Source organism: Ascidia mentula, chromosome 2, assembly GCF_947561715.1.
Source record: "Ascidia mentula chromosome 2, kaAscMent1.1, whole genome shotgun sequence".
Taxonomy (NCBI): Eukaryota; Metazoa; Chordata; class Ascidiacea; order Phlebobranchia; family Ascidiidae; genus Ascidia; species Ascidia mentula.
The window spans coordinates 19,723,777-19,733,860 of NC_138567.1; the positions used below are offsets into that span (position 1 = coordinate 19,723,777).

At 44.6% G+C, this 10,084-nt stretch overlaps 50 non-coding genes and 5 pseudogenes across 50 annotated transcripts; all 55 read left to right on the plus strand.

The window, feature by feature from the left end:
• Nucleotides 1-3: 3 nt before the first annotated feature.
• On the plus strand, nucleotides 4-122 carry LOC145892948 (5S ribosomal RNA). Its single transcript, XR_014401332.1, has one exon. It is a non-coding gene; the product is annotated as a 5S ribosomal RNA (ribosomal RNA).
• A 65-nt stretch (nucleotides 123-187) lies between these two features.
• On the plus strand, nucleotides 188-306 carry LOC145891937 (5S ribosomal RNA). The gene has a single exon (XR_014400704.1). It is a non-coding gene; the product is annotated as a 5S ribosomal RNA (ribosomal RNA).
• A 65-nt stretch (nucleotides 307-371) lies between these two features.
• On the plus strand, nucleotides 372-490 carry LOC145893095 (5S ribosomal RNA). Its single transcript, XR_014401471.1, has one exon. It is a non-coding gene; the product is annotated as a 5S ribosomal RNA (ribosomal RNA).
• Nucleotides 491-555: 65 nt separating this feature from the next.
• Nucleotides 556-684, plus strand: LOC145892224 (5S ribosomal RNA; annotated as a pseudogene).
• Nucleotides 685-749: 65 nt separating this feature from the next.
• On the plus strand, nucleotides 750-867 carry LOC145891981 (5S ribosomal RNA). The gene has a single exon (XR_014400745.1). It is a non-coding gene; the product is annotated as a 5S ribosomal RNA (ribosomal RNA).
• A 65-nt stretch (nucleotides 868-932) lies between these two features.
• LOC145892143 (5S ribosomal RNA) lies at nucleotides 933-1,051 on the plus strand. Its single transcript, XR_014400899.1, has one exon. It is a non-coding gene; the product is annotated as a 5S ribosomal RNA (ribosomal RNA).
• A 66-nt stretch (nucleotides 1,052-1,117) lies between these two features.
• On the plus strand, nucleotides 1,118-1,236 carry LOC145892049 (5S ribosomal RNA). The gene has a single exon (XR_014400811.1). It is a non-coding gene; the product is annotated as a 5S ribosomal RNA (ribosomal RNA).
• Nucleotides 1,237-1,301: 65 nt separating this feature from the next.
• On the plus strand, nucleotides 1,302-1,420 carry LOC145891426 (5S ribosomal RNA). The gene has a single exon (XR_014400218.1). It is a non-coding gene; the product is annotated as a 5S ribosomal RNA (ribosomal RNA).
• A 65-nt stretch (nucleotides 1,421-1,485) lies between these two features.
• LOC145892011 (5S ribosomal RNA) lies at nucleotides 1,486-1,604 on the plus strand. Its single transcript, XR_014400775.1, has one exon. It is a non-coding gene; the product is annotated as a 5S ribosomal RNA (ribosomal RNA).
• Nucleotides 1,605-1,669: 65 nt separating this feature from the next.
• On the plus strand, nucleotides 1,670-1,788 carry LOC145892960 (5S ribosomal RNA). Its single transcript, XR_014401343.1, has one exon. It is a non-coding gene; the product is annotated as a 5S ribosomal RNA (ribosomal RNA).
• Nucleotides 1,789-1,853: 65 nt separating this feature from the next.
• On the plus strand, nucleotides 1,854-1,972 carry LOC145891641 (5S ribosomal RNA). The gene has a single exon (XR_014400421.1). It is a non-coding gene; the product is annotated as a 5S ribosomal RNA (ribosomal RNA).
• Nucleotides 1,973-2,037: 65 nt separating this feature from the next.
• Nucleotides 2,038-2,156, plus strand: LOC145893096 (5S ribosomal RNA). Its single transcript, XR_014401472.1, has one exon. It is a non-coding gene; the product is annotated as a 5S ribosomal RNA (ribosomal RNA).
• A 65-nt stretch (nucleotides 2,157-2,221) lies between these two features.
• LOC145891779 (5S ribosomal RNA) lies at nucleotides 2,222-2,340 on the plus strand. The gene has a single exon (XR_014400552.1). It is a non-coding gene; the product is annotated as a 5S ribosomal RNA (ribosomal RNA).
• A 65-nt stretch (nucleotides 2,341-2,405) lies between these two features.
• LOC145893128 (5S ribosomal RNA) lies at nucleotides 2,406-2,524 on the plus strand. Its single transcript, XR_014401503.1, has one exon. It is a non-coding gene; the product is annotated as a 5S ribosomal RNA (ribosomal RNA).
• Nucleotides 2,525-2,590: 66 nt separating this feature from the next.
• Nucleotides 2,591-2,709, plus strand: LOC145892393 (5S ribosomal RNA; annotated as a pseudogene).
• Nucleotides 2,710-2,774: 65 nt separating this feature from the next.
• LOC145892973 (5S ribosomal RNA) lies at nucleotides 2,775-2,893 on the plus strand. Its single transcript, XR_014401355.1, has one exon. It is a non-coding gene; the product is annotated as a 5S ribosomal RNA (ribosomal RNA).
• Nucleotides 2,894-2,958: 65 nt separating this feature from the next.
• On the plus strand, nucleotides 2,959-3,077 carry LOC145892168 (5S ribosomal RNA). The gene has a single exon (XR_014400922.1). It is a non-coding gene; the product is annotated as a 5S ribosomal RNA (ribosomal RNA).
• Nucleotides 3,078-3,142: 65 nt separating this feature from the next.
• LOC145891927 (5S ribosomal RNA) lies at nucleotides 3,143-3,261 on the plus strand. Its single transcript, XR_014400694.1, has one exon. It is a non-coding gene; the product is annotated as a 5S ribosomal RNA (ribosomal RNA).
• A 65-nt stretch (nucleotides 3,262-3,326) lies between these two features.
• Nucleotides 3,327-3,445, plus strand: LOC145891469 (5S ribosomal RNA). Its single transcript, XR_014400258.1, has one exon. It is a non-coding gene; the product is annotated as a 5S ribosomal RNA (ribosomal RNA).
• A 65-nt stretch (nucleotides 3,446-3,510) lies between these two features.
• Nucleotides 3,511-3,629, plus strand: LOC145890943 (5S ribosomal RNA). Its single transcript, XR_014399765.1, has one exon. It is a non-coding gene; the product is annotated as a 5S ribosomal RNA (ribosomal RNA).
• A 65-nt stretch (nucleotides 3,630-3,694) lies between these two features.
• On the plus strand, nucleotides 3,695-3,813 carry LOC145891227 (5S ribosomal RNA). The gene has a single exon (XR_014400033.1). It is a non-coding gene; the product is annotated as a 5S ribosomal RNA (ribosomal RNA).
• A 65-nt stretch (nucleotides 3,814-3,878) lies between these two features.
• LOC145892225 (5S ribosomal RNA) lies at nucleotides 3,879-4,007 on the plus strand (annotated as a pseudogene).
• Nucleotides 4,008-4,072: 65 nt separating this feature from the next.
• On the plus strand, nucleotides 4,073-4,190 carry LOC145892208 (5S ribosomal RNA). The gene has a single exon (XR_014400960.1). It is a non-coding gene; the product is annotated as a 5S ribosomal RNA (ribosomal RNA).
• A 65-nt stretch (nucleotides 4,191-4,255) lies between these two features.
• LOC145892144 (5S ribosomal RNA) lies at nucleotides 4,256-4,374 on the plus strand. The gene has a single exon (XR_014400900.1). It is a non-coding gene; the product is annotated as a 5S ribosomal RNA (ribosomal RNA).
• A 66-nt stretch (nucleotides 4,375-4,440) lies between these two features.
• LOC145892051 (5S ribosomal RNA) lies at nucleotides 4,441-4,559 on the plus strand. The gene has a single exon (XR_014400812.1). It is a non-coding gene; the product is annotated as a 5S ribosomal RNA (ribosomal RNA).
• Nucleotides 4,560-4,624: 65 nt separating this feature from the next.
• LOC145891769 (5S ribosomal RNA) lies at nucleotides 4,625-4,743 on the plus strand. The gene has a single exon (XR_014400542.1). It is a non-coding gene; the product is annotated as a 5S ribosomal RNA (ribosomal RNA).
• A 65-nt stretch (nucleotides 4,744-4,808) lies between these two features.
• Nucleotides 4,809-4,927, plus strand: LOC145891535 (5S ribosomal RNA). The gene has a single exon (XR_014400321.1). It is a non-coding gene; the product is annotated as a 5S ribosomal RNA (ribosomal RNA).
• A 65-nt stretch (nucleotides 4,928-4,992) lies between these two features.
• LOC145891642 (5S ribosomal RNA) lies at nucleotides 4,993-5,111 on the plus strand. The gene has a single exon (XR_014400422.1). It is a non-coding gene; the product is annotated as a 5S ribosomal RNA (ribosomal RNA).
• A 65-nt stretch (nucleotides 5,112-5,176) lies between these two features.
• Nucleotides 5,177-5,295, plus strand: LOC145891168 (5S ribosomal RNA). Its single transcript, XR_014399977.1, has one exon. It is a non-coding gene; the product is annotated as a 5S ribosomal RNA (ribosomal RNA).
• Nucleotides 5,296-5,360: 65 nt separating this feature from the next.
• On the plus strand, nucleotides 5,361-5,479 carry LOC145891834 (5S ribosomal RNA). The gene has a single exon (XR_014400606.1). It is a non-coding gene; the product is annotated as a 5S ribosomal RNA (ribosomal RNA).
• A 65-nt stretch (nucleotides 5,480-5,544) lies between these two features.
• Nucleotides 5,545-5,663, plus strand: LOC145891170 (5S ribosomal RNA). Its single transcript, XR_014399979.1, has one exon. It is a non-coding gene; the product is annotated as a 5S ribosomal RNA (ribosomal RNA).
• Nucleotides 5,664-5,729: 66 nt separating this feature from the next.
• LOC145891470 (5S ribosomal RNA) lies at nucleotides 5,730-5,848 on the plus strand. Its single transcript, XR_014400259.1, has one exon. It is a non-coding gene; the product is annotated as a 5S ribosomal RNA (ribosomal RNA).
• A 65-nt stretch (nucleotides 5,849-5,913) lies between these two features.
• On the plus strand, nucleotides 5,914-6,032 carry LOC145891164 (5S ribosomal RNA). Its single transcript, XR_014399974.1, has one exon. It is a non-coding gene; the product is annotated as a 5S ribosomal RNA (ribosomal RNA).
• A 65-nt stretch (nucleotides 6,033-6,097) lies between these two features.
• LOC145891003 (5S ribosomal RNA) lies at nucleotides 6,098-6,216 on the plus strand. The gene has a single exon (XR_014399821.1). It is a non-coding gene; the product is annotated as a 5S ribosomal RNA (ribosomal RNA).
• Nucleotides 6,217-6,281: 65 nt separating this feature from the next.
• Nucleotides 6,282-6,400, plus strand: LOC145892069 (5S ribosomal RNA). Its single transcript, XR_014400828.1, has one exon. It is a non-coding gene; the product is annotated as a 5S ribosomal RNA (ribosomal RNA).
• Nucleotides 6,401-6,465: 65 nt separating this feature from the next.
• Nucleotides 6,466-6,584, plus strand: LOC145891390 (5S ribosomal RNA). The gene has a single exon (XR_014400185.1). It is a non-coding gene; the product is annotated as a 5S ribosomal RNA (ribosomal RNA).
• A 65-nt stretch (nucleotides 6,585-6,649) lies between these two features.
• LOC145890981 (5S ribosomal RNA) lies at nucleotides 6,650-6,768 on the plus strand. Its single transcript, XR_014399800.1, has one exon. It is a non-coding gene; the product is annotated as a 5S ribosomal RNA (ribosomal RNA).
• A 65-nt stretch (nucleotides 6,769-6,833) lies between these two features.
• On the plus strand, nucleotides 6,834-6,951 carry LOC145892608 (5S ribosomal RNA; annotated as a pseudogene).
• A 66-nt stretch (nucleotides 6,952-7,017) lies between these two features.
• LOC145891507 (5S ribosomal RNA) lies at nucleotides 7,018-7,136 on the plus strand. Its single transcript, XR_014400294.1, has one exon. It is a non-coding gene; the product is annotated as a 5S ribosomal RNA (ribosomal RNA).
• Nucleotides 7,137-7,201: 65 nt separating this feature from the next.
• LOC145892640 (5S ribosomal RNA) lies at nucleotides 7,202-7,320 on the plus strand (annotated as a pseudogene).
• Nucleotides 7,321-7,385: 65 nt separating this feature from the next.
• Nucleotides 7,386-7,504, plus strand: LOC145891451 (5S ribosomal RNA). The gene has a single exon (XR_014400241.1). It is a non-coding gene; the product is annotated as a 5S ribosomal RNA (ribosomal RNA).
• Nucleotides 7,505-7,569: 65 nt separating this feature from the next.
• On the plus strand, nucleotides 7,570-7,688 carry LOC145891933 (5S ribosomal RNA). Its single transcript, XR_014400700.1, has one exon. It is a non-coding gene; the product is annotated as a 5S ribosomal RNA (ribosomal RNA).
• Nucleotides 7,689-7,753: 65 nt separating this feature from the next.
• On the plus strand, nucleotides 7,754-7,871 carry LOC145892269 (5S ribosomal RNA). The gene has a single exon (XR_014401012.1). It is a non-coding gene; the product is annotated as a 5S ribosomal RNA (ribosomal RNA).
• A 65-nt stretch (nucleotides 7,872-7,936) lies between these two features.
• LOC145893097 (5S ribosomal RNA) lies at nucleotides 7,937-8,055 on the plus strand. Its single transcript, XR_014401473.1, has one exon. It is a non-coding gene; the product is annotated as a 5S ribosomal RNA (ribosomal RNA).
• Nucleotides 8,056-8,120: 65 nt separating this feature from the next.
• LOC145891228 (5S ribosomal RNA) lies at nucleotides 8,121-8,239 on the plus strand. The gene has a single exon (XR_014400034.1). It is a non-coding gene; the product is annotated as a 5S ribosomal RNA (ribosomal RNA).
• A 65-nt stretch (nucleotides 8,240-8,304) lies between these two features.
• LOC145891401 (5S ribosomal RNA) lies at nucleotides 8,305-8,423 on the plus strand. Its single transcript, XR_014400195.1, has one exon. It is a non-coding gene; the product is annotated as a 5S ribosomal RNA (ribosomal RNA).
• A 65-nt stretch (nucleotides 8,424-8,488) lies between these two features.
• LOC145892186 (5S ribosomal RNA) lies at nucleotides 8,489-8,607 on the plus strand. The gene has a single exon (XR_014400939.1). It is a non-coding gene; the product is annotated as a 5S ribosomal RNA (ribosomal RNA).
• A 65-nt stretch (nucleotides 8,608-8,672) lies between these two features.
• Nucleotides 8,673-8,791, plus strand: LOC145891760 (5S ribosomal RNA). The gene has a single exon (XR_014400534.1). It is a non-coding gene; the product is annotated as a 5S ribosomal RNA (ribosomal RNA).
• Nucleotides 8,792-8,856: 65 nt separating this feature from the next.
• LOC145891995 (5S ribosomal RNA) lies at nucleotides 8,857-8,975 on the plus strand. Its single transcript, XR_014400759.1, has one exon. It is a non-coding gene; the product is annotated as a 5S ribosomal RNA (ribosomal RNA).
• Nucleotides 8,976-9,040: 65 nt separating this feature from the next.
• LOC145892053 (5S ribosomal RNA) lies at nucleotides 9,041-9,159 on the plus strand. The gene has a single exon (XR_014400814.1). It is a non-coding gene; the product is annotated as a 5S ribosomal RNA (ribosomal RNA).
• A 65-nt stretch (nucleotides 9,160-9,224) lies between these two features.
• LOC145892985 (5S ribosomal RNA) lies at nucleotides 9,225-9,343 on the plus strand. The gene has a single exon (XR_014401366.1). It is a non-coding gene; the product is annotated as a 5S ribosomal RNA (ribosomal RNA).
• Nucleotides 9,344-9,408: 65 nt separating this feature from the next.
• Nucleotides 9,409-9,527, plus strand: LOC145891537 (5S ribosomal RNA). Its single transcript, XR_014400322.1, has one exon. It is a non-coding gene; the product is annotated as a 5S ribosomal RNA (ribosomal RNA).
• Nucleotides 9,528-9,592: 65 nt separating this feature from the next.
• On the plus strand, nucleotides 9,593-9,711 carry LOC145893139 (5S ribosomal RNA). The gene has a single exon (XR_014401514.1). It is a non-coding gene; the product is annotated as a 5S ribosomal RNA (ribosomal RNA).
• A 66-nt stretch (nucleotides 9,712-9,777) lies between these two features.
• LOC145892252 (5S ribosomal RNA) lies at nucleotides 9,778-9,896 on the plus strand. The gene has a single exon (XR_014400998.1). It is a non-coding gene; the product is annotated as a 5S ribosomal RNA (ribosomal RNA).
• A 65-nt stretch (nucleotides 9,897-9,961) lies between these two features.
• On the plus strand, nucleotides 9,962-10,080 carry LOC145892997 (5S ribosomal RNA). Its single transcript, XR_014401378.1, has one exon. It is a non-coding gene; the product is annotated as a 5S ribosomal RNA (ribosomal RNA).
• Nucleotides 10,081-10,084: the final 4 nt, after the last annotated feature.

The window sequence follows — 10,084 nt, forward strand, 5'->3', positions numbered from 1 at the left end:
AACGTCTACGGCCATACCAGGTTGAAAGCACCCGATCTCGTTCGATCTCGGCAGTTAAGCAACCTCGGGCTTGGTTAGTACTTGGATGGGTGACCGCCTAGGAATACCAAGTGTTGTAGACAATTTTCTATTTACACAAAGTATGCTTTGAATTGCGCATAAAGATCGTCATAACAGACTAACAATCATCTACGGCCATACCAGGTTGAAAGCACCCGATCTCGTTCGATCTCGGATGTTTAGCAACCTCGGGCTTGGTTAGTACTTGGATGGGTGACCTCCTAGGAATACCAAGTGTTGTAGTCATTTTTCTATTTACCCAAAGTATGCTTTGAATTGCGCATAAATGTCGTCAAAACAGACTAACAAACGTCTACGGCCATACCAGGTTGAAAGCACCCGATCTCGTTCGATCTCGGCAGTTAAGCAACCTCGGGCTTGGTTAGTACTTGGATGGGTGACCGCCTAGGAATACCAAGTGTTGTAGTCATTTTACTATTTGCACAAAGTATGCTTTGAATTGCCCATAAATGTCGTCAATACAGCCTAACAAACGTCTACGGCCATACCAGGTTGAAAGCACCCGATCTCGTTCGATCTCGTTCGATCTCGGCAGTTAAGCAACCTCGGGCTTGGTTAGTACTTGGATGGGTGACCGCCTAGGAAAACCAAGTGTTGTATTCATTTTACTATTTGCACAAAGCATGCTATGAACTGCCCATAAATGTCGTCAAAACAGACTAACAAACGTCTACGGCCATACCAGGTTGAAAGCACCCGATCTCGTTCGATCTCGGCAGTTAAGCAACCTCGGGCTTTGTTGTACTTGGATGGGTGACCGCCTAGGAATACCAAGTGTTGTAGTCATTTTATTATTTGCACAAAGTATGCTTTGAATTGCCCATAAATGTCGTTAGAACAGACTAACAAACGTCTACGGCCATACCAGGTTGAAAGCACCCGATCACGTTCGATCTCGGCAGTTAAGCAACATCGGGCTTGGTTCGTACTTGGTTGGGTGACCGCCTAGGAATACCAAGTGTTGTAGTCATTTTACTATTTGCACAAAGTTATACTTTGAATTGCGCATAAATGTCGTCAAAACAGTCTAACAAACGTCTACGGCCATACCAGGTTGAAAGCACCCGATCTCGTTCGATCTCGGCAGTTAAGCAACCTCGGGCTTGGTTAGTATTTGGATGGGTGTCCTCTTTGGTATACCAAGTGTTGTAGTCATTTTTCTATTTACCCAAAGTATGCTTTGAATTGCCCATAAATGTCGTCAAAACAGACTAACAAACGTCTAAGGCCATACCAGGTTGAAAGCACCCGATCTCGTTCGATCTCGGCAGTTAAGCAACCTCGGGCTTGGTTAGTACTTGGATGGGTGACCGCCTAGGAATACCAAGTGTTGTAGTCATTTTACTATTTGCACAAAGTATGCTTTGAATTGCCCATAAATGTCGTTAAAACAGACTAACAAACGTCTACGGCCATACCAGGTTGAAATCACCCGATCTCGTTCTGTCTCGGCAGTTAAGCAACCTCGGGCTTGGTTAGTACTTGGATGGGTGACCGCCTAGGAATACCAAGTGTTGTAGACATTTTACTATTTGCACAAAGTATGCTTTGAATTGCCCATAAATGTCGTCAAAACAGACTAACAAACGTCTACGGCCATACCAGGTTGAAAGCACCCGATCTCGTTCGATCTCGGCAGTTAAGCAACCTCGGGCTTGGTTAGTACTTGGATGGGTGACCGCCTAGGAATACCAAGTGTTGTAGACAATTTTCTATTTACACAAAGTATGCTTTGAATTGCGCATAAAGATCGTCATAACAGACTAACAATCGTCTACGGCCATACCAGGTTGAAAGCACCCGATCTCGTTCGATCTCGGATGTTTAGCAACCTCGGGCTTGGTTAGTACTTGGATGGGTGACCGCCTAGGAATACCAAGTGTTGTAGTCATTTAACTATTTGCACAAAGTATGCTTTGAATTGCCCATAAATGTCGTCATAACAGACTAACAAACGTCTACGGCCATACCAGGTTGAAAGCACCCGATCTCGTTCGATCTCGGCAGTTAAGCAACCTCGGGCTTGGTTAGTACTTGGATGGGTGACCGCCTAGGAATACCAAGTGTTGTAGTCATTTTGCTATTTGCACAAAGTATGCTTTGAATTGCCCCTAAATGTCGTCAAAACAGACTAACAAACGTCTACGGCCATACCAGGTTGAAAGCACCCGATCTCGTTCGATCTCGGCAGTTAAGCAACCTCGGTCTTGGTTAGTACTTGGATGGGTGACCTCCTAGGAATACCAAGTTTTGTAGTCATTTTTCTATTTATGCAAAGTATGCTTTGAATTGCGCATGAAGATCGTCATAACCGACTAACAAATGTCTACGGCCATACCAGGTTGAAAGCACCCGATCTCGTTCGATCTCGGAAGTTAAGCAACCTCGGGCTTGGTTAGTACTTGGATGGGTGACCGCCTAGGAATACCAAGTGTTGTAGTCATTTTTCTGTTTACCCAAAGTTATACTTTGAATTGCGCATAAATGTCGTCAAAACAGTCTAACAAACGTCTACGGCCATACCAGGTTGAAAGCACCCGATCTCGTTCGATCTCGGCAGTTAAGCAACCTCGGGCTTGGTTAGTGTTTGGATGGGTGTCCTCTTTGGTATACCAAGTGTTGTAGTCATTTTTCTATTTACCCAAAGTATGCTTTGAATTGCCCATAAATGTCGTCAAAACAGACTAACAAACGTCTACGGCCATACCAGGTTGAAAGCACCCGATCTCGTTCGATCTCGGCAGTTAAGCAACCTCGGGCTTGGTTAGTACTTGGATGGGTGACCGCCTAGGAATACCAAGTGTTGTAGACAATTTTCTATTTACACAAAGTATGCTTTGAATTGCGCATAAAGATCGTCATAACAGACTAACAATCATCTACGGCCATACCAGGTTGAAAGCACCCGATCTCGTTCGATCTCGGATGTTTAGCAACCTCGGGCTTGGTTAGTACTTGGATGGATGACCTCCTAGGAATACCAAGTGTTGTAGTCATTTTTCTATTTACCCAAAGTATGCTTTGAATTGCGCATAAATGTCGTCAAAACAGACTAACAAACGTCTACGGCCATACAAGGTTGAAAGCACCCGATCTCGTTCGATCTCGGCAGTTAAGCAACCTCGGGCTTGGTTAGTACTTGGATGGGTGACCGCCTAGGAATACCAAGTGTTGTATTCATTTTACTATTTGCACAAAGTATGCTTTGAATTGCCCATAAATGTCGTTAAAACAGACTAACAAACGTCTACGGCCATACCAGGTTGAAAGCACCCGATCTCGTTCGATCTCGGCAGTTAAGCAACCTCGGGCTTGGTTAGTACTTGGATGGGTGACCGCCTAGGAATACCAATTGTTGTAGTCATTTTTCTGTTTACCCAAAGTATGCTTTGAATTGCGCATAAATGTCGTCAAAACAGACTAACAAACGTCTACGGCCATACCAGGTTGAAAGCACCCGATCTCGTTCGATCTCGGCAGTTAAGCAACCTCGGGCTTGGTTAGTACTTGGATGGGTGACCGCCTAGGAATACCAAGTGTTGTGGTCATTTTTCTATTTATACAAAGTATGCTTTGAATTGCGCATAAAGATCGTCATAACAGACTAACAAACCTCTACGGCCATACCAGGTTGAAAGCACCCGATCTCGTTCGATCTCGGCAGTTAAGCAACCTCGGGCTTGGTTAGTACTTGGATGGGTGACCGCCTAGGAATACCAAGTGTTGTAGTCATTTTACTATTTGCACAAAGTATGCTTTGAATTGCCCATAAATGTCGTCAATACAGCCTAACAAACGTCTACGGCCATACCAGGTTGAAAGCACCCGATCTCGTTCGATCTCGTTCGATCTCGGCAGTTAAGCAACCTCGGGCTTGGTTAGTACTTGGATGGGTGACCGCCTAGGAAAACCAAGTGTTGTATTCATTTTACTATTTGCACAAAGCATGCTATGAACTGCCCATAAATGTCGTCAAAACAGACTAACAAACGTCTACGGCCATACCAGGTTGAAAGCATCCGATCTCGTTCGATCTCGGCAGTTAAGCAACCTCGGGCTTTGTTGTACTTGGATGGGTGACCGCCTAGGAATACCAAGTGTTGTAGTCATTTTATTATTTGCACAAAGTATGCTTTGAATTGCCCATAAATGTCGTTAGAACTGACTAACAAACGTCTACGGCCATACCAGGTTGAAAGCACCCGATCACGTTCGATCTCGGCAGTTAAGCAACATCGGGCTTGGTTCGTACTTGGTTGGGTGACCGCCTAGGAATACCAAGTGTTGTAGTCATTTTACTATTTGCACAAAGTTATACTTTGAATTGCGCATAAATGTCGTCAAAACAGTCTAACAAACGTCTACGGCCATACCAGGTTGAAAGCACCCGATCTCGTTCGATCTCGGCAGTTAAGCAACCTCGGGCTTGGTTAGTATTTGGATGGGTGTCCTCTTTGGTATACCAAGTGTTGTAGTCATTTTTCTATTTACCCAAAGTATGCTTTGAATTGCCCATAAATGTCGTCAAAACAGACTAACAAACGTCTAAGGACATACCAGGTTGAAAGCACCCGATCTCGTTCGATCTCGGCAGTTAAGCAACCTCGGGCTTGGTTAGTACTTGGATGGGTGACCGCCTAGGAATACCAAGTGTTGTAGACAATTTTCTATTTACACAAAGTATGCTTTGAATTGCGCATAAAGATCGTCATAACAGACTAACAATCGTCTACGGCCATACCAGGTTGAAAGCACCCGATCTCGTTCGATCTCGGATGTTTAGCAACCTCGGGCTTGGTTAGTACTTGGATGGGTGACCTCCTAGGAATACCAAGTGTTGTAGTCATTTTTCTATTTACCCAAAGTATGCTTTGAATTGCGCATAAAGATCGTCATAACAGACTAACAAACGTCTACGGCCATACCAGGTTGAAAGCACCCGATCTCGTTCGATCTCGGATGTTTAGCAACCTCGGGCTTGGTTAGTACTTGGATGGGTGACCGCCTAGGAATACCAAGTGTTGTAGTCATTTTTCTATTTACCCAAAGTATGCTTTGAATTGCGCATAAAGATCGTCATAACAGACTAACAAACGTCTACGGCCATACCAGGTTGAAAGCACCCGATCTCGTTCGATCTCGGCAGTTAAGCAACCTCGGGCTTGGTTAGTACTTGGATGGGTGACCGCCTAGGAATACCAAGTGTTGTAGTAATTTTTCTATTTACCCAAAGTATGCTTTGAATTGCGTATATATGTCGTCAAAACAGACTAACAAACGTCTACGGCCATACCAGGTTGAAAGCAAACGATCTCGTTCGATCTCGGCAGTTAAGCAACCTCGGGCTTGGTTAGTACTTGGATGGGTGACCGCCTAGGAATACCAAGTGTTGTAGTCATTTTATTATTTGCACAAAGTATGCTTTGAATTGCCCATAAATGTCGTTAAAACAGACTAACAAACGTCTACGGCCATACCAGGTTGAAAGCACCCGATCACGTTCGATCTCGGCAGTAAAGCAACCTCGGGCTTGGTTAGTACTTGGATGGGTGACCGCCTAGGAATACCAAGTGTTGTAGTCATTTTACTATTTGCACAAAGTTATACTTTGAATTGCGCATAAATGTCGTCAAAACAGTGTAACAAACGTCTACGGCCATACCAGGTTGAAAGCACCCGATCTCGTTCGATCTCGGCAGTTAAGCAACCTCGGGCTTGGTTAGTACTTGGATGGGTGACCGCCTAGGAATACCAATTGTTGTAGTCATTTTTCTGTTTACCCAAAGTAAGCTTTGAATTGCGCATAAAGATCGTCATAACAGACTAACAAACGTCTACGGCCATACCAGGTTGAAAGCACCCGATCTCGTTCGATCTCGGCAGTCAAGCAACCTCGGGCTTGGTTAGTACTTGGATGGGTGACCGCCTAGGAATACCAAGTGTTGTGGTCTTTTTTCTATTTATACAAAGTATGCTTTGAATTGCGCATAAAGATCGTCATAACAGACTAACAAACGTCTACGGCCATACCAGGTTGAAAGCACCCGATCTCGTTCGATCTCGGCAGTCAAGCAACCTCGGGCTTGGTTAGTACTTGGATGGGTGACCGCCTAGGAATACCAAGTGTTGTAGTCATTTTACTGTTTGCACAAAGTATGCTTTGAATTGCCCATAAATGTCGTTAATTCAGACTAACAAACGTCTACGGCCATACCAGGTTGAAAGCACCCGATCTCGTTCGATCTCGGCAGTTAAGCAACATCGGGCTTGGTCAGTACTTGGATGGGTGACCGCCTAGGAATACCAAGTGTTGTATTCATTTTACTATTTGCACAAAGTATGCTTTGAATTGCCCATCAATGTCGTCAAAACAGACTAACAAACGTCTACGGCCATACCAGGTTGAAAGCACCCGATCTCGTTCGATCTCGGCAGTTAAGCAACCTCGGGCTTGGTTAGTACTTGGATGGGTGACCGCCTGGGAATACCAAGTGTTGTAGTCATTTTTCTGTTTACCCAAAGTATGCTTTGAATTGCGCATAAATGTCGTCAAAGCAGACTAACAAACATCTACGGCCATACCAGGTTGAAAGCACCCGATCTCGTTCGATCTCGGCAGTTAAGCAACCTCGGGCTTGGTTAGTACTTGGATGGGTGACCTCCTAGGAATACCAAGTGTTGTAGTCACTTTTCTATTTATACAAAGTATGCTTTGAATTGCGCATGAAGATCGTCATAACAGACTAACAAACGTCTACGGCCCTACCAGGTTGAAAGCACCCATCTCGTTCGATCTCGGCAGTTAAGCAACCTCGGGTTTGGTTAGTACTTGGATGGGTGACCGCCTAGGAATACCAAGTGTTGTAGTCATTTTTCTGTTTGCCCAAAGTTATGCTTTGAATTGCGCATAAATGTCGTCAAAACAGTCTAACAAACGTCTACGGCCATACCAGGTTGAAAGCACCCGATCTCGTTCGATTTCGGCAGTTAAGCAACCTCGGGCTTGGTTAGTACTTGGATGGGTGTCCTCTTAGGAATACCAAGTGTTGTAGTCATTTTTCTATTTACCCAAAGTATGCTTTGAATTGCCCATAAATGTCGTCAAAACAGACTAACAAACGTCTACGGCCATACCAGGTTGAAAGCACCCGATCTCGTTCCATCTCGGATGTTTAGCAACTTCGGGCTTGGTTAGTACTTGGATGGGTGACCGACTAGGAACACCAAGTGTTGTAGTCATTTTGCTATTTGCACAAAGTATGCTTTGAATTGCCCATAAATGTCGTCAAAACAGACTAACAAACGTCTACGGCCATACAAGGTTGAAAGCACCCGATCTCGTTCGATCTCGGCAGTTAAGCAACCTCGGGCTTGGTTAGTACTTGGATGGGTGACCGCCTAGGAATACCAAGTGTTGTAGTCATTTTTCTATTTGCACAAAGTATGCTTTGAATTGCCCATAAATGTCGTCAAAACAGACTATCAAACGTCTACGGCCATAACAGGATGAAAGCACCCGATCTCGTTCGATCTCGGCAGTTAAGCAACCTCGGGCTTGGTTAGTACTTGGATGGGTGACCGCCTAGGAATACCAAGTGTTGTAGTCATTTTTCTATTTACCCAAAGTATGCTTTGAATTGCGCATAAATGTCGTCAAAACAGACTAACAAACCTCTACGGCCATACCAGGTGAAAGCACCCGATCTCGTTCGATCTCGGCAGTTAAGCAACCTCGGGCTTGGTTAGTACTTGGATGGGTGACCGCCTAGGAATACCAAGTGTTGTAGTCATTTTTCTGTTGATGCAAAGTATGCTTTGAATTGCGCATAAAGATCGTCGTAACAGATTAACAAACGTCTACGGCCATACCAGGTTGAAAGCACCCGATCTCGTTCGATCTCGGCAGTTAAGCAACCTCGGGCTTGGTTAGTACTTGGATGGGTGACCGCCTAGGAATACCAAGTGTTGTAGTCATTTTACTATTTGCACAAAGTATGCTTTGAATTGCCCATAAATGTCGTCAAAACAGACTAACAAACCTCTACGGCCATACCAGGTTGAAAGCACCCGATCTCGTTCGATCTCGGCAGTTAAGCAACCTCGGGCTTGGTTAGTACTTGGATGGGTGACCGCCTAGGAATACCAAGTGTTGTAGTCATTTTACTATTTGCACAAAGTATGCTTTGAATTGCCCATAAATGTCGTCAAAACAGACTAACAAACCTCTACGGCCATACCAGGTTGAAAGCACCCGATCTCGTTCGATCTCGGCAGTTAAGCAACCTCGGGCTTGGTAAGTACTTGGATGGGTGACCGCCTAGGAATACCAAGTGTTGTAGTCATTTTGCTATTTGCACAAAGTATGCTTTGAATTGCTCATAAATGTCGTCAAAACAGACTAACAAACGTCTACGGCCATTCCAGGTTGAAAGCACCCGATCGCGTTCGATCTCGGCAGTTAAGCAACCTCGGGCTTGGTTAGTACATGGATGGGTGACCGCCTAGGAATACCAAGTGTTGCAGTCATTTTTCTATTTATACAAAGTATGCTTTGAATTGCGCATAAAGATCGTCATAACAGACTAACAAACGTCTACGGCCATACCAGGTTGAAAGCACACGATCTCGTTCGATCTCGGCTGTTAAGCAACCTCGGGCTTGGTTAGTACTTGGATGGGTGACCGCCTAGGAATACCAAGTGTTGTAGTCATTTTACTATTTGCACAAAGTATGCTTTGAATTGCCCATAAATGTCGTTAAAACAGACTAACAAACGTCTACGGCCATACCAGGTTGAAAGCACCCGATCTCGTTCTGTCTCGGCAGTTAAGCAACCTCGGGCTTGGTTAGTACTTGGATGGGTGACCGCCTAGGAATACCAAGTGTTGTAGTCATTTTACTATTTGCACAAAGTATGCTTTGAATTGCCCATAAATGTCGTCAAAACAGACTAACAAACGTCTACGGCCATACCAGGTTGAAAGCACCCGATCTCGTTCGATCTCGGCAGTTAAGCAACCTCGGGCTTGGTTAGTATTTGGATGGGTGTCCTCTTTGGTATACCAAGTGTTGTAGTCATTTTTCTATTTACCCAAAGTATGCTTTGAATTGCCCATATATGTCGTCAAAACAGACTAACAAACGTCTACGGCCATACCAGGTTGAAAGCACCCGATCTCGTTCGATCTCGGCAGTTAAGCAACCTCGGGCTTGGTTAGTACTTGGATGGGTGACCGCCTAGGAATACCAAGTGTTGTAGACAATTTTCTATTTCCACAAAGTATGCTTTGAATTGCGCATAAAGATCGTCATAACAGACTAACAATCGTCTACGGCCATACCAGGTTGAAAGCACCCGATCTCGTTCGATCTCGGATGTTTAGCAACCTCGGGCTTGGTTAGTACTTGGATGGGTGACCTCCTAGGAATACCAAGTGTTGTAGTCATTTTTCTATTTACCCAAAGTATGCTTTGAATTGCCCATAAATGTCGTCAAAACAGACTAACAAATGTCTACGGCCATACCAGGTTGAAAGCACCCGATCTCGTTCGATCTCGGAAGTTAAGCAACCTCGGGCTTGGTTAGTACTTGGATGGGTGACCGCCTAGGAATACCAAGTGTTGTAGTCATTTTTCTGTTTACCCAAAGTTATACTTTGAATTGCGCATAAATGTCGTCAAAACAGTCTAACAAACGTCTACGGGCATACCAGGTTGAAAGCACCCGATCTCGTTCGATCTCGGAAGTTAAGCAACCTCGGGCTTGGTTAGTATTTGGATGGGTGTCCTCTTTGGCATACCAAGTGTTGTAGTCATTTTTCTATTTACCCAAAGTATGCTTTGAATTGCCCATAAATGTCGTCAAAACAGACTAACAAACGTCTACGGCCATACCAGGTTGAAAGCACCCGATCTCGTTCGATCTCGGCAGTTAAGCAACCTCGGGCTTGGTTAGTACTTGGATGGGTGACCGCCTAGGAATACCAAGTGTTGTAGACAATTT